The sequence below is a fragment of the Meles meles genome, unplaced genomic scaffold (assembly GCF_922984935.1).
Source record: "Meles meles unplaced genomic scaffold, mMelMel3.1 paternal haplotype, whole genome shotgun sequence".
Lineage (NCBI taxonomy): Eukaryota > Metazoa > Chordata > Mammalia > Carnivora > Mustelidae > Meles > Meles meles.
This window is the reverse complement of record NW_025721254.1, coordinates 185,821-198,462: the sequence shown is the minus strand read 5'-3', so window position 1 is coordinate 198,462 and position 12,642 is coordinate 185,821. Positions and strand designations below refer to the sequence as shown.

The following is a 12,642-nucleotide window of genomic DNA, read 5'->3' as shown; positions in this document are numbered from 1 at the left end:
CATAAGCTCTTACTTCTCTTTGTCTCTGTCTCTTCCCGGGGTTCACCACTGTATTCCCAATGCCTGGGACTTTGCAGACACTCAACAAGTATTGCTTGTCTGGATCAATAGTGTTAGCTGAGGGCGAATACAGAAGCTGCTCCGTGTCATCCAGCAGAGGGCAGTAGGAATTCCAGGGAGGAGCTCCTAGTGGAAGGCAGCTTGGTCAGCTTTTCAGCAGGTAGAGTTTGCTCAGCGGTGGAGCGAGTGCTTTCTTTGTAGGGCGTGCTCAGGCGGTGGCTTGGTGTTGTTGAAGGGTTCTTGCCCTGGGTGTCAGGGTTGACCAGGTCATTTGGAAGGCCCCTTCACAGCCATGTTTGAGGACTATTCTCCTCATTGGTCTATGGGTCTTTCTCAACTGCAGATATGGCTCTTACCACGAGAGGGCACTAGATGATGCCTTTGAGGAGAGTGCTCTCAAACCACCAACAGTGAGAACACCATTTTTTCTCTTTTAATTATTGAAGTATGGTTTATCTGTACAACATTTTGTCAGTTTCAGGTGTGCAGCAGAGTGATTTGACACGTCTATACGTTACTCAGCGCTCACTATGATTACATATAGTCACCGTCTGTCACAGTACAGTGTTATTACAATATTGCTGACGATATTCCTAACATGCTTTTCATCTTTGTGAGTTATTTACATAAGCAGAAATATGTACCTCTTATTCCCCATCACCAATTTCGCTCCCCCCACTTTCCCTCTAGCAATCTCCAGTTTGCTTTGTGTGTTGAAGAGTCTGTTTTGTTTTGTTTGGTTGGAGAACAGATTTTCATGGCACTTATACCGTGAACACATATTCCAACAGCAGCTTCACAGAACAATCTTTAACTTTTTTTTTTTTAAGATTTTATTTATTTATTTGACAGATCACAAGTAGGCAGAGAGACAGGCAGAGAGAGAGAAGGGAGGAAGCAGGCTCCCTGCTGAGCAGACAGCCCGATGTGGGGCTCGATCCCAGGACCCTGGGATCATGACCTGAGCTGAAGGCAGAGGCTTTAACCCCCTGAGCCACCCAGTCGCCCCCAATCTTTAACTCTTAATGCATACTGATACTTTCTGTTTAACTCTTGTCATCTGCATTTTCGAAGCCTGGGATTCGCAGACTCTTACATTGATTTTATGACATAGGTGGGTCACAATCCATTGTTTGAAAAGCACTGTTTCAGACAACGGAGTGTGTTCACCCCTGTAAAATTCTGTGGGTCAGTTTATTTTGACAGTCTGGGCTTGTAAGGTAATTGTGTCCCTTCGTGCATACTTGGTGTGTTTCTGTGTTGAGTTGCTGCTTTGTGTAGCTGAAGGTACGTGCTTCCTATGGGTATTTGCTGCAGTGGGCACATGGCCATCTGTGGGAGACTGGTGGGGACATGTACAGGATTAGCACAGACCATAGTCAGGGCAGGAGTAACCCTTGTCAGTGTATATGATGAGAACATATGATGTCTATCTGCTTCTGGGAACTCAGAACCTAGTTGTGTGAAAACACACACATACACACACACACACACACACACACCTGCACACACACCCTACCTCTTTCATCTTACTCATCAAGCAAATGGAAACGAGGTAATGTGCTCAGGATAGCACTTAGGATGTTTGAGGCTGTAAGTAACAGAAGGCCAATTGCATTTGATCTATTGATTACATTTAAGAAAAGATTTATTTATTTGATAGAGAGAGTATTGGGCAGACGGAGAGAGAATCCTGAAGCAGAATCTCCACTGAGGATGGAGTCTGATGCTGGGCTCGATGCCAGGACCCCGAGACATGACTTGAGCCAAAACCCAGAGTTGGCCGCTCAACTGGCTGAGCCACACAGGAGCCCCTCCATTTAGTTTCAGTGATAAAGACACTTATTAATTCCCATTGAGGAATCCATTGAGGGCAAGGGCCAAAATGGCTTCACATGGCCTTAGGGATCCAGGCTCCTTCCACTACTTCTTGTTTTCCTAAGGCTGGTTCCTTACAGTTGGTAGAAGACCTCCACCGGTAATGTGGGCTTTAGCTCCTGGTTTAGAACACTAAACCTTTGCTTCCTTGTAGTATAGACTGGGGAGAGTTTAGGCTACTATAGCATTTTCCAGGTTGTGTAGACCAGAGTTCAGGCGAGTGCACCATTTTCTAGGTTGTAGCTGTTGTGTTGATTGGTTCCTAGTTTCCCCGCTATGACCTGCCTGAGGGATGTGGAAGGACTGGTACCTAATACAGAGCTGGGGGAAAGGCTTAGGTAGTCATTCGTGAGTTTTAGGAAACAATCCTGGATCTCCTTTCCTACGGACACAGACCTTGTGGTCAAGCAGAGTTGTCTGACGGGCTCTTGCCAGGGAGTTTGCTGAGGGAATAAATGGTGGCAGGTCTTCTAGGTGAGGTATGAGGTGAGGTTCTGTGCTCTGTAGGGTCCTTTGAAAGGAGTTACGTACATGAGCAAAGAGAGAAGAAATGGCCACTGGGGAGGGGTGGGGAAATGAGGGGCCGTGTATGTGAGCACCAAGACAGATGGCTGAGTCTGGTGAGATTTGTAATGGAGCATGAAACGTACCTGTGTTGGTCTTTGGAGGTAGCTGATTGTCCTTGACCTGGTTCTTGAGAATTGGGCTAGAACCTACTGACGTCGACTCACTTGCCTCCTTTCCTCCCTTCTAGGTTTGCAGTAAGCCTTGGCTACTGGCATGATCCATATATTCAGCACTTTGTAAGACTGTCTAAGGAGAGGAAGGCCCCAAAATTAACAGAGGCAAGTGACCCCCTCCCTCCCAACGTCCCCTCATCAGCCCAGAGGCCTGAGGTTTTAGGGATTCATTCTTCAAAATCGAGGGTTCCAGTGTTCACTCTCTCCAGGGGCATATGAAAGTGCTCATTTCCCAACATCCTCACCAGCACAGTGTATTAGGAACCTTTTTATTGATTCGTGAAAATCTGATTCATGAAAAATGGTATCTTAAGTAGTTTTATTTTATATTCCTCTTATTTTAGGAGTGAAGTTGAAATCATTTTTATATGTCTCAGGCCATTTACGTTATCTTTTACTATGGACTTTCTGTTCAAGTAAGGAAATACTTTCTTGTCCTTATGAAAGTGATAGTAACACTATTAGGCTCTGTAAGCCCTTTCTCTCAAGGCAGTGAAAGGATTTGAGAGGGGAGGGTGACTCATTCCCAGTCAGATTGAGAAATTAGCCAAATGACCCCAAGTGCTCGGGCATGCAGGGAATCCTGGCCCTAAGGATGGAGCCTGTGGGTAGATTCTGTAGGAAATGCAAAGAAAGTTTAAAGTGGTGGTCCCTGACAATATGGACATGGACCTTATTCTGAGCTGAGGGTGAACCCAGGCTTTAGGAAGATGGGGCCAGGCCTGCCTAAGAGGCCAGAAGCCTTCCTCCCGGGCTCCTGAGGCAGCTTTCCCAACCAGAGGCAGGGACTCATCTTGGAGCCCCGGGAGCTGGGTGCCCCAGGCAGCATGTCAGTGGCCTGCGTTCCTTCTTCCTCTGCCTGGGCTGGCATCTCCACACTGTGGCCCAAATAGGATGTGGTGAGCATTTTTAAAGTTTTTGTTTCAATATCCAGTCTGTTGTGGATGATACTCTATAACATACATTAAAAATGATTTCCTAGAAACATAAGATACAAGAGACACCTAAAATACAAGCTCAAATTATTTATTGAGAGAATCAATGGACCTAGAATTCCTGTATCACATTGTGGAACATTTCTTTCTTTCTTTTTTTTTTTTTTTAAGATTTTATTTATTTATTTGACAGAAGAGATCACAAGTAGGCAGAGAGGCAGGCAGAGAGAGAGGGAGGAAGCAGGCTCCCCGCCAAGCAGAGAGCCTGACGTGGGGCTCGATCCCAGGACCCTGAGATCATGACCTGAGCCGAAGGCAGAGGCTTTAACCCACTGAGCCACCCAGGCTCCCCAATATTATTTTTTAACATTGTGGAACATTTCTAAATGCTACTCAAATTTTGTTCTTAAAATATATACACTTAAGCGGCAGGGTTTTAGAACACAGATTTTATCTTCCTTTCCCCCTCTTTTATTTCTCACTGCCTTTCCTCCAGCTCACCACTCTGTAGCTGAACAAGTCTGTTTATTTGGCAACATTTACTTGTGCTTTCCCCTCTCCCAAGTGGTCTGTCAGGCTGTTTTATTTATTTTTGTTATTTGTTTTAAAGATCTTATTTATTTGAGAGAGAGAGAGAGAGTTGCAAAGCAGGGGGAACGGCAGGCAGAGGGAGCAGGAGAAGCAGACTCCGCACTGAGCAAGGAGCCCAAGGGGGGCTCTATCCCAGTACCCTGGGATCATGACCTGAGCTGAGGACAGACTGTTAACTGACTGAGCCACCCAGGTACCCCTGTGAGGCCATTCTCTAAACAGAGGCTCTACCCACACAGGATGGAGATTGCGGAGACACGGTAAGAAATAAGACTTTTTTTTTTTCCTCTGTCATTTGTCCGTCCCGTTTCCTGTCCTCAAATATTATATTCATCACGATCTTGGAATTTTGACATTTTGCAAACTCTTGAGTGGCTTTCACCTAGCTGCAAAAAAGCACATTTCCCAGATCCAATGTTTTGATGTAATACGGTTGTCTCTCATACGTAAATTTAAGGGACATTTTATTTTTAAGATCGTTAATGACACCATTAAATAGATTGTACTTACTTTGATTCTCGCCACTTTAAATTTAAAAAAAAGAGAATGTGAAAGTCCTGATTTCTCCCATGAGTCCACATAAAAATCACTGACCCCAAAGAAGAGCAGCAGAATCCTCCTTTGCCCTTCTTCTGGGGCGGGCTCTGCAGGGATGCTTTCCTGCATCTCACTGAGTGATAGCTTGTCTCTGTGTCTCTCTCTCTCAGGATATTTTTCTCGAGTGCATGGTGTCAGTCAGCTGATAAAGGCATTTCTGCGGAAGACAGAATGTCATTGTCCAATTGTAAATCTTGGGGCTGGGATGGAGACCGCCTTCTGGAGATTAAAGGTAAATGAACATTCGCCCTCTTCTTTCCCGAATTGTTTCATTTGTGAAGATGCCCGCCCGCTTCAAAATGTTAAAATATATTCAGAGGGAACGCAGTGACTGTCTGTCTCGCACCCCTGTCCCCAGCTGTTTGCGCCTGCTGCCGCCTTTAGACACGTACTTGATGTCACCGGGGCTCTGGTGAAGGATGGGTGCCTGGCTTCTCCTCCTTTCCTGTTACAAACAGAGCTTCTGATAAAAACCCTTGTAGACGAGTCCTCTGCATGTGTGGAAGACCTGCCAGTAGGATCGTGAGCCCCAGAGCCCGTGTGTCTGCCGTATTGATGATCACGAAGATTTTATCGTCATCGTGAGTGTCTACCGTACAGTTTAGAGATGTGCAAGGCTGGGTGATAGTGATAGGACACAAAGGCCTTTCATAGCGATTCCCTGATGTGATCCCTCACCTGCTCTGTTAACGAGCAAGCACAGGTATAACTCCTCTCACAGGAAACGAGACGGGTCCGGTTAGTGGCAGATCCAGGAGCGCATAGACTGCAGGTCCCGCAAGCCCCGGTTGCTTCCCTGTTCTCTGTCCAGAGCCTTGTGCTTGCTCAGGGTGTCTTTGCGGTCCGCCAGTCGGTGGTGCATCACTACCTCAGTGACGTGGTGTGGTGGAAGGAGCTGGAACAGAATGCAGGGGCAGAACGTGTCATGTGAGCAGAAGCCACTGGAGAAATGCCTCCTTGCGGCCCCATACCCTTTTGAATTGGTTCTGAGGTTTGGTTTCTCCCCCTGTCAATAATGGGTTAATAACGAATAGATCTGACGTTTTTCTTTCCTGTCAAGGTACTTGAGACTTAGGTACCCCTTCCAAGAAAATGGCTATCTGTCAGGAGTGAGGAAAGCAAATAGCACAGGGTAGGAAAGATACTGTGGAGGTGTTTCGTTTGATAATCGTATTGCTCAAAGGGTTTTTTTTCTTTTTAATCTAAGTTTCTTTAAAAAAGTAATGCTTGTTTGTGCTTCGGAGCCTAGGCGGAAAGGGCCCGATTTTGCCTACCCACCTGTCTTTGTAAATACAGTTTCATTGCAACACGGCCACTCCCATTTACTTAAGTCTTCTCTATGGCTGATTTACCAGCACAACTGCGGAGTTGAGTACTTGGAGGAGAGGCCGTCTGGCCTGCCAAGGCTAAAATACTTCCTGGTCATTGGCAGCAAGTTTGCTAATTCTTGAATGGAGAGATCTGTGCTTCTAGACAGTGTGGAGCAAATTTTGTCTGCCAGTCTCATGGTCTCATGCACCTTCCACCCGGGATGGTCCCCCGGCTGCACCAGCAGAGGCTTAGCAGTGGGTCACAGGCTTTCTGCTTCCACCACGGTGGGAGATCGTTCTGTATGATCTCAGACCCAAGACTGTGGGGACAGTTGAAGGCTCCCGCTGTCCGGCAGCGAGCAGCAATAGGGCCCAGGGAAGGCAGTACCACCACAGATAAAGAGTCATGGGGTAGTGAATCCCTTTAAGGAACCTTGGCTTCTCTGTGTCTCCCAACTTCTATTTCCACACAACCCAAGGATCAAGGACCCAGGGGATGGGTGTCACCTTGGGCAACCTGTGCTGCGGTCGGCCCTGTGGGATCCCCTTTAAATCCGAGGGCTGTCCTTCCTCACGGCTCTCCCTGGAGGTGTCTGGGACCAAAGCCCCATCCTGGGTGTCCTCCACACCTCCTGTGACATGCCAACTCCTGACAAATAGGTGTCAGAAGCACTTAGGGATCCCAGAACCCAAACTGGAAGTGTCATGTGCCGCAGCCATTTTGTTCCTTTCCCAAAGCCCAGAAAGTAGATGTCTGTTCCTTAGAGGCTCCAGGTGTGCCTCTGGATAGCTTCCCCTCCACAGTGATCCCTTACTCAGAATTCTCCTGAGGGTCAAGTATCTGATGCCTGGGGACCTGATACGTGACTCGAACCCATGACCCTGAGATCATGACCTGAACCGAAATCAAGAGTTGGCCACTGGCTCGACTGAGCCACCCAGACACCCCGAGGGAAAGCTCCTTCTCATAAAGTAAGAAGTCCAACACAAGGCATAGGAGTGTATGCTGTCCTTCATTTGCTTTCAATCATACTCATTTGTCTTGGAATTTTATTTTATTTTTTAAAGATTTTATTATTTATTTATTTGACATAGAAAGAGATCACAAGTAGGTAGAGAGGCAGGCAGAGAGAGAGTGAGAAGCACACTCCCCGCTGAGCAGAGAGTCCCACACGGGGCTCGACCTCAGGATCCTGAGACCACGACCCGAGCAGAAGGCAGAGGCTTAATCCACTGAGCCACCCAGGCACCCTTGTCTTGGAATTTTAGACTCGCCTTAACCTTTCCTATTGTGGGAGTAACATTCTGGAAGGGTGTGGTGGGGTATCCTAGCGGAAGTTATGTCCTCATCTTCCCTAAACATTTCCTCCCGGTAGCCTTAGCCGGTTCGCCCATCGCGGCGTTCTGCACAAAACCAGGCATGCGTGGCAGCTGTGAGTGTGAACAATTGGGATGGCTGAGCCTGTGTCTTCTGATATCCCAGGAAGCGGTCTTTTTCTCTGTCCTCCTGTCTCCCTCTCTCTCTCCCTGCCTCTTCCGCAAACCAGACCCCCTGAGATTTTCCACAAGGGTGGGCCGTAGCTGGACCTACAGTTCTGACACTCACTGTTCGGAGCCCCCTCCTATCAGGAAACGCTTGCTCATGATTTCTGTCCCCATCATGCTGACCCCGGGGTTGGCGACCCCGCAGTCTCGGCTTCCCATCGCGGGTGACTATCTGCATACACAGTGTTCTTGCCTGTGCAGTGGCTCACGTCAGAAACGTGGGTGTCATCCCAGCCTGCAATAGCGACACCGCGACCAGATTCTGGATACCGGCACCTGTCTTTCCTTTTGTCTTTTCCCCTTGAACAAACTGGCTCTGTATTTCTGGAATAGAAGTACGGGTGGACACGGTGTTCCAAGAATACATGGGCGGGGGGCGATGCCAAGCAAGTCAGCAGGCACGGAGACCTTGTTTCTTGCTAGGCCGTAGGGTCGTGAGGAGCTGCTGCAGGCGACAGACAGGGTGTGGTTGGAAGAGGCCAGAAAGGGGTGTCTGTGCAGCTGGGGTTGAGGAGAGAACGCGTTCAAGAATAGTCATCAGGGCTGTGACTGGACATGGCAGACATGGAGAGAAAGTGCTAAGATGGCCGGGGCGTGAGTAGGCTGGGACACAGATGGGGGAGCGGGCCGTGAGTGTGTGTGTCTGTGTCTCTGTGTGGGTGTGTGTACCTCCATGTGTGTGTCTGTGTGTCTTTGCATGTGTTTCCCAGTGTCTTTGTCTCTGTGTGTCTCTGTGTGGGGTCTGTGTGTCTCTGCATGTCCCTGTGTGTGGGTCTGTGTAGATGTGTTTCTTTGACTCAGTGTATGTGTTTGTGTGTTTCCGTTTGTCTGTGTGTGTGGCTTTCACACTTGCTTTACTGCAGCCCACAGTAGACATCATAAAGTCTCACCCATGCCGCTTACTCTGGCAGGTTCTGCTGTGAGTGTCGCCGGAGTATTTCTTTCTACAGGAGTCCTCACAGCCCCGTGAGGTGCTGTCCCTTCTCTACTGTGTGGATGTGGAAAGCTTGGCCCAGGGAGTTGAGTGACTTCCCAGCACCTCGTAGCAGACAAGTGGCTGAGCTGGGATCTGAACCCCATTCCCTGGCTCCAGAGTGCCTGCCCTTCCCCCCACCACACTCTCCTCTCATGGGAAAAAGTAAATGTAGCACAAAACAGTGCTTGCCCTCACCGTGGCGGGTGCTTTGTGATGTTTGCTGTTGTATCCTGTTTGATCCCTCACATGCTGGCCCCACCCCCACATCGGTTTCCTGACCCTCTCTAATCTATGTCAGTCTGCTTTTTGGCAAAGTCTGTTAGGTCCTACATCCCCAGGGCCTCTCAGTGCCTCCCTGTCTCCATCCCAGTGGCTGTTCCCCCAGTTCCGGCTCCCCACGACTTCCTCCCTGGACCTTCTTCCTGGATGGCTGTGAGCGCCTCCTAACTTTCATCCTCTGTCCGTTCTCCACGCGGAGACCAAAGCCACCTGAAACTTGCATTTTTCCCCATATCGTTCCTGATTTGCGCCCTGAAATACTCTGTTGCCATTTGGGGCTTAGTAGTCGGTGCATGAAGACGGTCAGTAAATGTATGAGGGAATATAGAATTAGGAAACTTACTGTGTATTTTTCCTCAGGATGAAGATCTCCCAAGGAAATATTTTGAGGTTGACTTTCCGGTCATAGTCACGAGAAAGCTACACAGCATCAAGTAAGTGTGGCTTGGACCAGACAACTGAGCCGGGTAGATTCAGAGGCAGCGGTTAGTAGGGGGCCGGTCTGCATGCTGGGGACCTCATTTTAGGGGCTCTTCTCTTGGACCCCCTGCCCACTTTCTTGCTGGCCCCAGCATCCTCATTCCAACCTGTGGAGCAATCTTCCAAATGCAGTCACCCTCCGTTGGCGACAGTTCTGTCCGTGAGCGTCATTTGTCTGAACCTTGAAAAGAAATGACCTACAGTAGTTTGATCCTCTGAATTTTCTGTGTGTTGTGTCTTCTTTGTTACCTCCAGGGCATAGAGAGGTGCCCGGCCTAGAGGGATGCATAGTAAATATTGTTCGATTGAGTGACGAGGAGACTAAACTTAGGCATTTACTGCATGTGAGATATTCTGGGTACCAGCCTGAGGCCAGGTTTTAAGAAGTTTGCAGAACTGTCGAGGACGAGTCAGTGACTCTCTTCTGGGAGCTTTTTTTTTTTTTTTTTTTAAAAAAATACTGTATTTGACAGAGCAGAAGCAGGGAGAGTGGAAGATGGAGAAGCAGGCTTCCTGCTGAGCAGGAGCCCAAGGCAGGACTCATTCCCAGGACCCCGGGATCATGACCTGAGTTGAAGTCAGTCGCTTAACCAACTGAGTCACCCAGTTGTCTGTGCTCGGAGTTTTTGTGGCACCATGCGAAATGGATCAGGGATCACTGAATGGGACCATTCAGTGCTCAGAGCAGACTCGTGAATCCCAGTGGGGAAACCGAGGCTCAAAGCAGTGAAGTGAATTTCCCTCAGGGCACCCGTGGAGGAAGGGGTGGAGCTGAGATTTAAACCCTGGCCTCAAGCCGAAGGTCAGGGCTTCCTGGTGGTTTTAACTTGTGCTCCCTTCTTTCTTTCTCAGCGATTTAAATAAAATGCCAAGTCTTATATTTTAAAAAAATTTTGAATTAACCCTGAAAGTTTCAGCTTGTCTTTCAAAGATGTCTAGTTCTCATCGTTTGGAAATAGTTTTCAAGTATGAGACTGTTTTAGTTTATTCTACGGAACAAGGTTTTCACTCTTTCCAAATGCAAGATTCTGTTACAGTAAATATGCTTTTTAGTTGCCGCCTGGCATCTGAGACTGTGTATCTGCAGAGGAGGATCCGGCTTGGTAGAACCCCGCGTGAAATAAGAGTACGTGGGCTCTCCCTTAAGCCTAGAGGTGGCTTCTAGGCTGGAAAAGGCATTGGCCTTTGTGTGTGGTTGTTGTGGTAGAGGATTCAGGTCTCTCAGGTCTGATTTTTGGCATATCCTGGAGGAGAGGACTCGTCACATAAGTGTTACTGACTTCAGGTCTGTATAGGAGTCCGTTTTCCAGATAACTGTGAGCAGTAAGGACTGGGTTATACATTTTGTTGGAGAAGAGGCAGGAAACTAGAGAGAACTTGGAAAACACTGGAACATCGGGTAAGTACTGAGTGATTTCTGAGTGTTGAGTATTTCCTGATGAGATTGAGAGTGGACATCCGATTCGGAGTGTCCTGTTAGTGAACTCCCCTGACCCCGATCTGCCAAAGTGTGACTGCATGTGCCCAGGGCCAGATGCCACGGAGCAGAAGGCCCTGTGCATTCAGTGGCCCTTGCTTTGAAGAGGAGCAGGATGTGTTTGCCTTTTCTGGAGAATCTGCGAACTGTGTTTGCAGTTTTGCTGAATCTGAGCTCCTTGCCTCATTTCTGTCTTTCCCGTCTTTCCACAGAGTCAAGCCTTTCTTATCACAACCCATCATAGAATGACATTCAGAGGACCCACTTCAAATCGGCAAGTACCTTTCACCTACGTGTTACAGTATGGGCTATAGAACTCTCTTTGCTTTCTTTCCCCTTTTCCTTTTAAAAGTGTGTGTGTGTCTGTGTGTTTGTGTGTCTGGGTCTGAGCCTGCGTGTGTGCACCCATGATGTCCCAGGTGTATACTTCTGTGATACATTTACACAGTGACGGAATTTAAAACAGATGTGCATAGGTCCCTGTTCTTCAATCTTTACAGAATGTTTCTCAGTGATTTGCAAAAGATGCCAAAATAGATTTTTTCGTGAAAATCTCCATTTCCAGCTTTCCTGGGGAGCATCCATTCCGGTAGCATCAGACCCTCAGTCCCACCCCCACCGCTCCCCGCTGTCTGTACCTGACCTGCGCTGCCCGTGATGTCTCCTCCTTGTTCCCTCTGCTTGGGTTTTCGCTCTCACGTTTGAATTATGAGTGTTGCCAGCAACACTCTGCTCACCTCTAAGCCTTTTGAACCCAGGGAAACCTCTTCCAGAATGTTCCATCGTTTTCAGTCTGTGTCTGAGGGAGTAGTTCAAGGGACTTCTTTTTTTTTTTTTTTAAGATTTTATTTATTTATTGACAGAGAGAGATCACAAGTAGGTAGAGAGACAGGCAGAGAGAGAGGGGAAGCAGGCTCACTGCTGAGCAGAGAGCCCGATGCGGGACTCGATCCCAGAACCCCAAGATCATGACCTGAGCTGAAGGCAGAGGCTTAACCCACTGAGCCACCCAGGTGCCCAGTTCAAGGTATTTCTTTTTTTTTTTTTTTTTTTTTTTTTAAAGATTTTATTTATTTATTTGACAGAGAGAGATACAAGCAGGCAGAGAGGCTGAGAGGGAAGCAGGCTCCCCGCCGAGCAGAGAGCCCGATGCGGGACTCGATCCCAGGACCCCGAGACCACGACCCGAGCCGAAGGCAGCGGCCCAAACCACTGAGCCACCCAGGCGCCCCAAGGTATTTCTTAATAATTGCTGTCAGGAGCCATGCCCAGCGAGGATGGCCTTTGTGGTTGGTGGACACAGATGACACAGGAACCGTCAGACAACCAGACAGGCCTCTATGCAACCACAGTGCCATACTCCTGCTCCTAGTGAAGAAACTCCCCCAGAAAAGAACATCTCCCCCATCCCTTGTTTCCCTCCTACGAATTGTAAGTAGATCCTCTGCAGGCTTTGCCGTTTCCTGGTGTAGTTGTTTTCTCCACACTGTAGCTGTCACAGTTCTCTTCATATTGGGTGAATACTTGGGTCAGGAGGATTACTGATAACAAAAAAGTTACCACCTTGCATTAGCTTTGATCCATCAGTGCAGAAATGTATGAAGTAGAAAGTAAACACGCTCCATCATCTCTCCCCCCACCAAGAGAAGCAGCGTTCAGGGTGTTTCCTCCTGTGGATGAAGAGCACACCTAGAGATGGAAAATATCACACATGAGAAAACACACAGAAAGATAATCCAGTGCCTGGCACGTAGAGCGTTCCATAAATTGTTGT

The 12,642-nt window shown here is 48.1% G+C and overlaps 1 long non-coding RNA gene across 1 annotated transcript; it reads left to right on the top strand.

The window, feature by feature from the left end:
* Window positions 1-4,320: 4,320 nt before the first annotated feature.
* LOC123936232 lies at window positions 4,321-11,145 on the top strand. The gene is made up of 4 exons (XR_006817180.1): window positions 4,321-4,464; window positions 4,912-5,033; window positions 9,272-9,345; window positions 11,081-11,145. It is a non-coding gene; the product is annotated as an uncharacterized LOC123936232 (long non-coding RNA).
* The last annotated feature ends 1,497 nt before the right edge of the window (window positions 11,146-12,642 follow it).